This window comes from Hemicordylus capensis, chromosome 1 (genome assembly GCF_027244095.1).
Source record: "Hemicordylus capensis ecotype Gifberg chromosome 1, rHemCap1.1.pri, whole genome shotgun sequence".
Classification (NCBI taxonomy): domain Eukaryota; kingdom Metazoa; phylum Chordata; class Lepidosauria; order Squamata; family Cordylidae; genus Hemicordylus; species Hemicordylus capensis.
The window spans coordinates 22,330,469-22,342,550 of record NC_069657.1 but is presented as its reverse complement, the minus strand read 5'-3'; positions in this window follow the sequence as shown (position 1 = coordinate 22,342,550).

The following is a 12,082-nucleotide window of genomic DNA, read 5'->3' as shown; positions in this document are numbered from 1 at the left end:
CAAATAATAATATTAACATTTCAATCATTAAAACCCACCAAATTCCACGAGAATATGTGAATACTAGAAATGGCTATCTAATGCAGGGAGGGGGTGCAAGAAGAAGGCTTATCTGTTTTAAGGTGAATAGGGTTTAATTCTCATCACCTCAAAATAAATAGATGTTTAATAAGAATTTGATCTTTGGACTGTACCCCTGTCTTTGCACCACCCATACTGGTATGTGAGTCCGGGATGTTTGATCGGCAGTGGCTGGTGGGCATTGGGGCAGGGGAGAACCTGGTTTCCAAGGCAGAAACCCACCCACCCCTGTTCCTCCATGCCAGTGGGCTTGGGTATTTAACCAAGCCTGCCCGCATTGAGGAAAACAGAAATGGGCGGGGGAGGGGACCGAAAAGCAGGGGCAAAAGTAGAAAACAAAAAAGGATTTTTTTGGGGGGGGGGAGGAGGCAGAAAGCAAAAAAGCCAGGGCAAAAAGCATGGAGAAAGAAAGCAGAAAGGAAGGGCAAAAGCAGAAAGAGGGACAGAAGGGAGAAAGCAGGGATTGCATCCCCACTCCCACCAAACAAGCAGGACAGTAAAAGATCAGACTAACCAGCAGCCAGGGAACCCACCCGAGCAGGACGCTTCCTCCTCCCCTGCCTGCAACTTCTTCTTTTGTTCTTACTGGTGGAAACAGCTGCTACTCAAGCTCTTCTAGTCAATCTGATTCCTAGGGGGCTCCTCCTGGCACTGTCCCCAGGAAAAAGGGGGAAATGTATTAAAAATATACACCATGAAGCAACCAGGAAGTGCATTTTAACTCATTGTTTTAGTTCTTCCTAGGGGCTGTGCCAGGAGGAGCCCCCTAGGAATCAGATTGGCTAGAAGAGCTTGAGTAGCAGCTGTTTCAGCCAGTAAGAACAAAAGAGAAAGTTGCAGGCAGGGGAGGAGGGGTAGGAGAAAACTTCCTGCTCTGAAGTTTTCCCTGGCAGCTGTTAAGTCTGATCCTTTATTAGCTTGGTTTTTTTTGTGGGGGGGGCACTGCCCCTCCTGCCCTTACTGACCAGCCACCACTGTGTTTGATTTGTTGATTCTAAAATGGATATGACACCTTTCTACCACTGTGCATATCCAAGCTGATGAATGACATATCAGACCAGGGGTCAAGAAATGTTGGCTCAGTTCAACAGCCAGATAAAATACTTTTCTCGTCAAATAGTTCCTTGAGCTATGTTGGCACGTTACTCATCAGGATTTTTTTTGTTGTCTTGTTGTTGGCATATTTGTTCAGTTGTCACAGACTAGTGGATTTCCTGAGCCCTGTATCAGACCATTATAAAAACAAGGATACTATCACAGAACATTAATGTCTTGTGGTACCTTAAGCTACAGACTAGCACAGCCACTCTTCTACAATCACAACAACAAACATTATGACAAGCAACTTTGAGTTAAGAACAACACCCACAGGGATTGTGGTGGGGGAAATGGAGAGAACCATACACAGGATTTCAGACTCACTTTTGTATGAGCTGCAGTTCAGGGGTACAGCACATACTTTGCATGTGGAAACTCCCCATTTTCATTCCTGGCATCTCCAGATAAAGCTGGCGGCGGGGGGGGGGGGAGACCCTGCCCGAGACCTCGGAGCGCTGCTGCCAGTCAGAGTACATGGTGCTGAGTTAGATGGAGGAAAGGTCTGACTCTGTCTGGTAGCTTTGTATGCTGATCAAATCAAATTGTATGTCAAAATCCTGAATAAACAGGACAGACTTTTCCTGGGGCCTAAAGAATAACAACTGAGGCTTCTTTAAGAGCCATAATCTGGGCACAACCATTCACTGTACAGAGTCCAACTGTCCCAGTTTACCAGTCCCTCTTTTCTGGAATGTGTCCCTAGTAAATTATTGTCCCTTCTTTGCCCCACTCCCTCCCTCCTTCTCTCTGCCTTCCATTTTTCTTCTTCTTTATGCAAGTTGCTAGAGTTGGCATTCTTCGGGATGCTGCTCCCTCCCTAGAGTCTCCAGAAATTAAATCTCCAAATGAGTGGGTGGATGCATCATGTCTCTAGCACACTTGCATGTAAAGAGGTGCTTAATGCTAAGGCACTATATGCAGTGCACATAGCATCGAGTGGGTGGAATCCAGTCTTCAGCAACGTCTAATAGTGGGTGTGGGGTTTGGACAGTAACACCGGGGTGTCGTTAGGGGAAGGCCCATGGGGCACAGGCTCCCAGTGAATTGCTCAGAGCCCTGAATCTCATCAGCCCTGAATCTCATCTAGTGTAGCAGTGAAGGTACCTGCACAGCACCTGGGAGATTGTTCCTAGCCTCTTCTAGCTCTCTGCTGCTTCCACCTTCATAGGTGCTGAATTATAAAATTAGAGACCCAAGCCATTCACAATTATTCTTGGAGGGGGGTATAATTGCATTTAATTATCAAAAGGGGCTGTGGACCCACTTTTAAGTATCTAGCAATGCCTCCACAGTAATCCTTGGTATGAGAACTGGTTTTTAGAAGAGCATCCTTATGTTCATCTGTGAAATGTTGGAAACTATGGGCATGGTGCGTCCAATTTGGTCATCTGGAATTATGAGCTCTGCATGCACTTTATTCCCTGCTTGCCATTTGTGGCATGCTGCTAATCAGAATTGTATGCCACGCCTCCCGGGTTCCTTGGCCACACCCCTACACACAGCACACCACACCTCCAAAGTTACTTGGCCACATTATGACAAGCAACTTTGAGTTAAAAACAACACCCACGGGGATTGTGGGGGATGGAGAGAACCATGCACAGGATTTCAGACTCACTTTTGTGTAAGCTGCAGCTCAGGGGTATAGCATATGTTCTGCATGTGGCAACTCCCAGTTTTCATCCCTGGCATGTCCAGATAAAGCTGTGGAGGGAAACCCAGCCTGAGTCCACGGAGAGTTGCTGCCAGTCAGAGTATACATTGTTGAGCTAGATGGAGCAAAGGTCTGACTCTGACTGGCAGCTTTGTATGTTGATCAAATCAAATTATACACCAAAATCCTGAATAAACAGGACAGACTTTCCTGGGGCCTAAACAATAACAACGAAGAGCCACAATCCTCTTCACATTCACACCCATGTCCATTGGTGAAATGTTGGAGTGTATGCCACTGAGGAGGCCCTTCCTCACCAAGCCTAACCTATGCAGATGAGGACACCAAGCAAAATGTTTGTGGTAATTTCAGCTGCGGGTTAGGTCTACATGAGAATAGGCAGTCCTTCCTGTATTGTGCTTTGTCGTTTGCAAAAACCTTGCAAGCATATCATGGGTTGGTCACTTGGAACTGGGGAACGGCCATGGGTAACCCGGATCAGCCCAACCACGGTAAGAGCATTTCCCAAGGTAATTCCTGCAATAAATCCATAATGAAGGGTGCATGTAAACACAGCCCAAGCGTGACTTATTTATACTGCAATTAACATAGTTGGATTCCTCCAACTCTCTATTTATAGGGCTATTTTTCCCCTAACGCTGCTAAGTCCAATGTCCTTTAGAATGCCAGCTCAGCACTTCACGAATATCAATGCATTTCTTCAGCCAGTGTTAAGCAAGGGCAGCTTATTTGTTATACTGTAATGGACTGAGCCCAACTATTGAAGGAACTTTACAAGGTAACAACTGAATAATAATGGCTTGGATTTTACTTATTTAAAAGGAAGAGTCCTGTGAAGAAAGATGAATGGGTGCTTTGCTTTAATCAATTCAGATACTTTCCTATGGCCTAAACTGGCCTTGGATCATTCCAGAAAGTTTATAGAATTCTGCAGGATATGGAGAAAGTGGATTCAGAGGACCTTTTTTCATCCTTTTCTCATAATACTAGGATTCAGGGTCACCCAATTAGTTGATGGGAGCCTATTTGGGACAGACAAAAAGAAGAGTTCCTTCACACAACACACAGTTTAACTTGTGGAGTTCAGTGCCACAAGATCTGGTGGGATGGCTACTGGCTTAGATGGCTTTCAAGAGGATTAGTTCATGGCAGGATGTCACTGAATACCATTTGCTGAGGAGCAACAGTGGAGTGTTGGTCACCACCATGACCCAGGCTCTAGTCTGAGCCTAGCACTGACCCTCAAGAGGAAGCCAACTTTTCTTCAGATGAGGAGCCTGAGGCCTATAAAACACCTGAGGAGAACAGCATGGCCCTAGCTCCTGGCCTCTCAGCCTTAGATGAGCCACTCAAGACCCAAGTCCTCCCTAGCCCAGAAGGCGCCCCAGACCCTCCTCCGCCACCTGACAGCCCTGCTCCTCCAGACCCAATCAGTGGTCCCTCTAATTTTTTTCACCTCTGTGCGGAATGAGTTTTGTTCTGGGGCACTGTGTGCACACCTGCATTCAGAATGGGGCCTTCCTGATTCAACCTGAGCAGGATCTAAACTTAATCGAGCGGACATCTGAAAACTTGTTGGCACGCACACATGTGCATGCCTTAGAGGGAACAGTGGACCCAATCCTCACATTCACACTGGACCTTGCTTCTGAAGAACTAAGCCCTGCAGGACCTCACAAACCATAGCCGCTGCCCCCCCCCCACTCTGAGACCCTTCTTTGGTCTTTCAGCTCCCCAGAGAAGATCCCTCCAGCAAAGGCACATCAAGACCCAAGAAAGCCTCTATGATGGCACAGGAGTACAAGCCTGGCGTTTGCCTCAGGATGGGTCTACTCAAGAGGACTAACGGAAGTCTACTCAGGAGTTACCTCGGGTTGCAGAAAAGGGTGTGGCTCTCCCAGTAGTTTCCTCCATGCGTCTTTTAAAGCCCTTTTACTTGCTTCTCCTCCAGAATGGAGGGGGTGCATTCACATATCGGGCAGATTTACCCCGAAGTCCCTGCCAGTTATTAGGGAGCAGTTCACATACAATTCAGGTTTTTCACAGCGTGTTAGAGTGTAGCCTGATTTATATCTGGGGTAAGAAAACCCACTATTTGTGTCGGTTTTTTGGGACAACTTCGAGTTCTCAGTAAAGCCTCCCAGTAAACCTGCGGTAAAGCCTACTGTGTATAAAAGTCCCAGGGGACTATATAAGTTCCTTCCTGGCTTTGGGCCTTTGCTGTTAGCCGCTATTTGCTATTGGGAGTCCTCTCCCTGCTGCTAACACCAAGACCACCAGCTCCCTGACTCTTGACCTAAGCTCTCCTTGCCTGAGTTCTTGTTACAGAAACCGCTTGTCTTGCAGTTGCAATCAGCACCCCTCAATGTGATTTGGAGTTGCAGACTTGCAACCTCCATCTTGGCTGCATGAGCTCATGGGATTGTGAACTCTGCACATGCCCATATTTGGCAAATATACAGTTTGGTCGCTTTGCACAGGCAAACATGGGGCAGCACTGCCCAAGGTCAGGATAACAAAGGACTGCAGGGAGACCCCCATGACCCCTCTTGCAGAAAAGGGAGGAATCTAGCAAGTAGACTTGGGTTAAGGAGACTTTCATCAGTGAAATAGCTAACTCACTCCACAGATAATTGCTTTCACAACTACTCAGATAAGCATGGCACACTCCAGTCTCCTATCACCCCGTTAATGAGCTGGTGAAGACACAAAGGTGGGATCGTTAAGCCTATCTCTCTCTCAGGAAGAGATGCCCCATAAGGCTTTTGAGTTCACCCATACAGGCTTTTGAGTTCACCCATACAGGCTTTTGAGTTCACCCTTGATAAGGCTTTTGAGTTCACCCATACAGTACTTTATACACAGCTCTCCACCAGCCATTCCAGCTTTTGTTTCTTAGAGTACACCCACTTGACTGGTTCATGTAAACATGAACTTCATTGTAACATATGAGTTTCAGCCCCTGCAATCAGGGTGCACAACTTTTGCATTGCTTCAGGATATGTTTCCAAGTACAAATACCCCTAGCCCAGCCACATGGCCTCGGGATCAGACTGGGGACCAGCATTGGAATCAGACTCCACATGGATCTTTGCTCTACTGGTTCTCAAGGGTTCGAATTGTAGCCCTTTGCTCCTCACTCTTTCTTCTTCCCACTTTTCTGCTGCCTTCCCTCTGCAAGGAAGTCTACTTGCGCACCCCAACCTGCAAGTGTAACCAGCACACCAATGGATCCAGTCTGGTAATACTAACTGCCTATCCCTTTTAAATCTTCATGCTCCCTTCTCTCTCCTCTTTCTCAAGCAAAGTCTTAAGCTGATTTAATTGACAATTCGGACCTTAGGCTAAAATGCCTCTATGTAAGAATCTAGTAAATACTGTTAAGAATTTATTGCCTCCTCAGCTTGCCTAATCAATCCTTTCTCTTCCTGTACTCCCGTTACCCCCAAATAAATCTGATTGCACTCTATTCCTATCTTTCCCTCATATTTCAGACTAATACTTTGCACAAATTTATTCTGTAATGAACTAATTCCCCACATTAGCCCAAAAGCCCAATTTGAGGTTTTAGCCAGGGCTCCAGAACAGTCTGGGGGATAGGTTTATCACCTAGAATGCATCAGGGTGAGAAATTGCCAGATGCACCTGGTTGGCTAGGGCCTTTGGCCTGATCCAGCAAGGCTCTTCTTATGTTCTAATGCAGATTACTCCTGGTCTTTAACAAATTCTGAACCATGGTTTGTTGAGAAAGGAAATAGAATTTATAGAATAGAATAGAAAGGAAATAGAATTAAATTGGAAAAAATGTTATTTTACATTGACAAATAGGGTTGTCATTCGGCCATATTATAACTCAAATGATGTGTGCTTTCCTTGCTATCTATCTAAAAATATTTGTATCTTGTCTCTGAACCTTAGTTCCTGAAGCAGCTTACAACAAGATTTAAAATAATCATAGAAGAAATAAAATCAATAAAAGTAAAACAGAACAAAACAGCAGTAAAAGCAAAATAACCAGCAAAATATATACCATAACACTATTCTTAAAAACCCCAGAACTTCAGCAAATTACAACAACCTATATTCAATAGCAATATTTTAAACTGGTGCCTAAAAGCTATTAAGAAACACACAGTGTGGCTAGACAGCAGTGTGTGTTGTGGCTTCAAGATTAGGGGTGTGCACGGAACCAGCTGGTCCAGTTCGAGTCTGAACCGGACCCAAAATGGGCCAGTTTGGTCCGGCACCCCCTCGAACCCCCCTGGTTCAGTTTGGTCCAGGGGGATTTGTGAACTTAAAACAATTTTTTTTAACTTATCCCTTCCAGGGGTGTTCTCTGAGGTGGTGGTAGTGGGGGGTCCATGGAGGTTCTCCCTCCCCCCACTGGCCTCCCTTCAGTCAAAAACTGGCCTGTTCAGCCCATTGCACAGGCGTGGCAACCTCCAAAATAGCCAACACACCGGAGGAGGCCCGAGCAGTCTGAAGAACAGCCAAACAGATTGGTTTTCAACTGAAGGGAGGCTGGCAGGAGGAGGGGGAACCTCAACAGACACCCCCTCCCACCACCTCAGAGAACACCTCCAGAGGGGGTCGGGCCGGGGGGGGCTCGGTCTGGGGTCGCACCGAACAGGGGTGGTTTGGTTCGACCCCAAACCATTGAACTGAACCGGTTGGACATCGAACACATTCAACGTTGAACCTGTTTGCACATCCCTACTGAAGATGCCACAACCAATACAATCCTGTCTTTTGTTGCCACCCAGCATGCTAACCTGGGTTTCTGATGAAGATCTCAAGAGTCAGTCAGGTTCAAGGGGAATCGAGATGGCTACAGCTGCTCCTACACACTGCTCTCCCTTCTTGACTTTTTTGTCTGCCCAATTCTTCTTACTTTGGTTGCAGAGGTGGGCAGAAGAAAACACCAGCAGAGGGACAGACATAATATGTTTGCACATGCCTTATTCACTGATTCACCTAGTTCAATACTGTCTACTATGACTAGCAGCAGTTCTTCTTGATCTCAGGCAAACGTCTTTCTAGTTCTGCTGCCTGAGATGTCAGGGATTGGACCAGACCTTCTGAAACATAGGAAGCTGTCTTATATCGAGTCAGGCCCTCGGTTCAGCTAGCTCAGTATCGTCTGCATGGACTGGCAGCAACTTCTGCAAGGCTTCAGGGAAGAATCTTTCCAACCTTTCCTGGAGTTGCCAGGGACTGAACCTGGAGACTTCTGCATACAAAGCCCGTATGTACAATCGGGATTCTGCATGCAAAGCAGGTAGCATTGAGGGATGGTCCCTCCCCAAAGGGGCAGGGCTCCTTTTTCCCAGTTGCAAGGTTTGATCCAGGATAAATGCTCAGCTTTGAGGCTGCAGCCTAGCAATCCTGCTCACAACTCCAAACCAACTTGAAGAGTCTATCATATAATGTTTTCATAGCAGCCCTACCACAGCCATGACTTGTTATCTGTGGCTCTTTGCATAATCACACACTCTATGTTTCTTAATGAGCATTTCACAAACTGGAAAATGTTATGTGTGAAGCGGCCTCAAGACAGATGATATCATTTCTTTCCACTGCTCTAGGCAGCAGGCTTGAAAGGATCCCAGCTTATCAGTAGATCTTGATTTTTAAAAAAAAGCAAAAAAAAAGCCTGCCTGCCAAATGAGCTGCTGCTTAGCTGACATTTTACAAAATTGTGTTTGAAATAAGACCCATCCCAAAAATGATTGTGTTAATTTCATTTTCATGCAGAAGGACGATGAAATTAGACTCTGAAAACATAATCGATCATTGCAAATGTAGACTAATGACTGCATATTGTATTTTTCTTTCTTAAAAGAGCCAGTGAAATTGGATTGCACTAACTCTCCAACTATTAGATGTAAGTAGATGCAATGCTATAAAAAGGGGGTAAGGATGAGACAATTTTGAATCAGAAAAGCGTGAAATTTATTACTAGATGTTTCCCCACCCGAAATACATATTTTGCAATTTGGTTACACTTGTTATTTTTTTTACAGCCAACCCTAGCATAAAAACTATTCCCTTATTCTACTAAGCAGCAGTTTCAGAAGGCATCTGTTTAGAAGAAAACAACAATGAAATTAAGCAGTTCTTTGTAATCCAGCAAAGAGACTTGCTCCAGATCAGTATTCCCTGGGTCCTCCAGCTGATTTAAAAACCCAGGGTGTGATCCTGCCAAGGTTAGGCCTTTTAAATTCTGATTGATTACAATAGGACAGAATGAAGCAGGTGCCTATCTTTCTACATTGTCCAACAATTCTGCAACTGAAACAGAGATAACATCTCTATTAGGGTGGATTCACATGACCGTTGTTTGTTTATTGTTTAAAATATTTATATCTCGCCCCTCCTGTACAGTACTACTTGGAAGTGGTTCGTGACAGTAAAACCATAAAAGTAATATAAAATTTAACATGATAAAAAAAATACAATGTAGAACAACAATTAAAACAAACCCAATTTAAAAACTCATCAGGCCACAGTAAAACAAATTAAAAAGTCTCTTTAAACACGTAAGTTTTAAGATCTTTTTAAAAAAAACTTTAAGGGAAGGCATGTGGCAAAGCTAATCTGGAAGTGGGGAGAATGTTGCGTATCTGTTGGGACGTGAGAGAGCACTTTCCCGGCAGGCCTGTCACCTGAACCCATACAAGTCCCAGGATACTCCATCTGACATGACCCCAACTTCTGTACCCAAGATCTAGAAGTTGTGCAGATAATTTTGGGAGAATGTTGGGCAGAACTAAAGTGAATCAGGTTCAGATGTCACACATGCTGGGAGTGTGTGTTCTTACATTCCAGCTTAACCCCAACATTTTCCTCACTTCCAGACTGGCCAGCAGTCATGTGAACCTGCCCCAAGAATTCCAAGGATACTTCATGAGGCATATCCACCCCCCCACCCCCATGATTATTTTTGCTTATTTTTACACTTATATCCTGTTCTTCCTCCAAGGAACCCAAAGGGGGTGTAGATGGTTATGTTTATCCTCACAACAACCCAGTGAGGTAAGTTAGGCCAAGAGATAAGTGACTGGCCCAAAGTCACCTAGTGAGTTTCATAGCTGACAGGATTTGAACTCAGACTTCCCTGGTTCTAGTCCATCACTCTAACTACTACACCACTGGCCCTTAAAAATTGGTCAGCATCCTGACTAGTAGTTCTGTGCGTAAAAGATGTTCTACTCGCACAAATGGAGAGGAATGATTCTTCCTAAGCAGAGTTATAGGAGTTATAGAGTGAGGAGAATTATAGAGAGGGGCCTGGAATCTCTTGCTGTCATCTTCATAAATACAACTTCTGTTGTTCTCAAACTGAATGTCTGGCATTTCTGAGAAAGAATCAGCCTGGTTTAACAACTGGGAGTAGCCTGCAAAACAATTAGGTATGTGCACAAAACAGATTTTACATTTCGTTTTGTGCTCGAAATGAAATGCAAAATGGACAAAATGTTTCGTTGAAACAATGGCCGAGCCAGCTGTTTCAACTAATCAGACTCGAAGTGTTTTAAGTGTTCTGGCCATAGGGAACAATGAGGAACTTGAAACACCCCATTGTTCCCCATGGGTAGCAAAAATAATCAGGGGGGGGGATATGCCTCATGAAGTATCCTTGGAATACTTAGGGCAAGTTCACATGACTGCTGGCCAGTCTGAATGTGAGGGAAATGTTGGGGTTATGCTGGAATGTATGGTGGCTTTAGGTTGTACCAGTATGGTGGCTATAGGTCACCTCCAGGCTCGGAAGCAAGGTGCCTCTAAATACCAGGGGGAGCAACAGCAAGAGAGAAGGCATCCCTCACCTCACCTCACCTCACCTCCGCCTGTGGGCTTCTTAGAGGATGGCCACTGTGTGAAACAGGATGCTGGACTAGATAGGCCGTCGACCTGATCCAGCAGGGCTGCTCTTATGTTCTTATGTATTCGAGGGCACACCAGCCTATTGCTGCCAGCAGGAGCAGGTGATGCAATTGCAGGTACCGGATGTTAAGAACATAAGAACAGCCCTGCTGGATCAGGCACAAGGCCCATCTAGTCCAGCATCCTGTTTCACACAGTAGCCCACCAGATGCCTCTAGGGAGCCCACAGGCAAGAGGTATGTGCATGCCCTCTCTCCTGCTGTTGCTCCCCTGCAACTGGTATTGAGAGGCATCGTGCCTTCGAGGCTGGAGATGGCCCACAGCCACCAGACCAGTAGACATTGATAGACTTGTCCTCCATAAATCTGTCTAAGCCCCTTTTAAAGCCACCCAAGCTGGTGGCTATCACCACATCCCATGGCAAGGAATTCCATAGATTAATTATGTGCTGTGTGTAAAAAGTAATTGCTCTTGTTGGTCCTAAATTTCCCAGCTTTCAGTTTCGAGGAGTGACCCTTCGTTCTAGTATTGTGAGAGAGGGAGAAAAATTTCTCTCTGTCTACTCTTTCTACTCCATGCATAATTTTATACACTTTGATCATGCCTCGCCTTAGTCACCTCTTTTTCAAGGTAAAGAGCCCCAGGTGCTGTAGCCTAGCTTCATAAGGAAGGTGCTCCAGGCCCCTGATCATTTTGGTTGCCCTCTTCTGCACCTTTTCCAGTGCGCCAATATCCTTCTTAAGATACGGTGACCAAAGCTGAACGCAGTACTCCAGATGTGCCCGCACCATAGATTTGTATAAGGGCATTATAATATTAGCATTTTTATTTTCAAACCCCCTCCTAATGATTCCTTGCATGGAATTAGCTTTTTTCACAGCTGTCCCGCACTGAGATGACACTTTCAATGACACTTCTATAGAGTTTATATCCAGGAATAATTGTGTCCCACTGGTTCTCACCATTCCATCAGCTTTCTGTTACACCCACTATATCTATGTTCTCATTAGTAACAGAGTACTCCAGCTCACCCATCTTGGCTCGGAGGCTTTTGGCATTGGTATACAGACACCTATATGCCGGATCCCTCACCTGGTATTGGCGTGTACTATCCCCCTTACCACATTTGACCTATTTGGCAAGCTATCCTGTGTTTCCTTCTGCTCAACTCCTGGCTCTACTCTGTCCCCTTCTGGTTTATCCGAAACATGTTCACCCTCACACCTTAGGGAATTTTGCCAGCCGAAGCAGATACCACCCTGTTCCCACCACCACAACCAGCATCACCCCTCCCTCTGCCTGCCACTCTGCTCCTGGTTCTGCCTCCCGCCCACCCGGGCA